The sequence below is a fragment of the Morone saxatilis genome, unplaced genomic scaffold, assembly GCF_004916995.1.
Source record: "Morone saxatilis isolate NCDOM2014 unplaced genomic scaffold, NCSU_SB_2.0 Contig18, whole genome shotgun sequence".
In the NCBI taxonomy this organism is placed as follows: domain Eukaryota; kingdom Metazoa; phylum Chordata; class Actinopteri; family Moronidae; genus Morone; species Morone saxatilis.
The window spans coordinates 15222015-15223334 of record NW_023339740.1 but is presented as its reverse complement, the minus strand read 5'-3'; positions in this window follow the sequence as shown (position 1 = coordinate 15223334).

The following is a 1320-nucleotide window of genomic DNA, read 5'->3' as shown; positions in this document are numbered from 1 at the left end:
GCCTATGCATCATTTATAGCTGATCAATAATGGTAGTGAGTGATAATATTGCTGGTAAGCTACGTTTACCATCAATACACACTATATGATAAAACAATGACCCTGTTTTCTAATTATTAATCAGTCCCCTCATTAAAAAACCCACTAACATTACCCTCTAACTCTCTTTAGATGTTTACTGGGGCTTTTGTTTTGCACTTATCGTGGCCGTCCTGAACCTCAGCTCGTATCACGGTAAAGCCACATGTGGGATATGCAAATGTCTTGGGAAAGTACTATTTCTGTGATTACATGTTGTGCTTTATTCCAGTCTACACGCTGTCTTATGGATGTGGAATCATGGTGTTCGCTCTTAGAGGAGCAAAACGGAAATACAGCTCCCTAAGGTAGGATTATAAAAGCAAAACTTTGAACATTGATCTGATAGATTGACAGCCTGTGTAGCTTTATAACAGTGTCTTTAAATGTCGTTGAAAGTGGAAGTGGTGGTATTTGTGCGCTCTGAGAATGTTATTTGTCTCTTTTGGACAGGGAGTTGAGAGAGAGACGACGCCGCTGGTGGTGGTAGAGGAACTTTTCACCCTGCAGAGGGTGAATTAAGAGGCTGTGAAATTTACTGTGGGTCACAGAGCAGAGTTGTGTTTGATGAATTGAACTTCAGATTCAGAGATGCTGGATTCTACCAGGAAGTCATGCATGTGTCCACAGAAACAAGTGCACGTGGTCATCTGTCAGACAATTTATGATCACATCTTTAGTTGGCCATTTTTAAGTTAAAAATACAGCTATAACAGGGATGTAAAGAAATTAATTTATAAAACAAGTAATGTGCTGTAAAAATTGTGTACTACTGTACAGTGTGTTGGCATTAATCATGGTTTTGTATCACTTACTTACAGGGTTGGGTACCAGATTACACGCAATCGGGATTACGTAATTAGTTTACACAATTTATTTGACTCATTAGCCCAGATTACATAAAAAAAAGTGCAATTTGATTATAATTACATTGTCAATGATTACTTATTTATAATTTTGACTACGTCTATGGAAATTAAAAAATGTTGAAACGTTATATCGTCTGACATACAGGGGTAGTACTCCACTTTGTGGCAGACAGGAGAAAAAAAGAACAGTACTGAATATGAAAATGCGTTTTATTTACGTGTTCTAAGTTGTTTAAAGAGAAAAAAGATTATTGTTGGAACTCAAATTTTTGAAGTAATAAAACAAAAGTATTTAGATTAAATTAAACTTTTTTGTAATCCAATGGACTACATCAATAATTACAAAAAATCCATGTAATTTGTATTCAGTAAC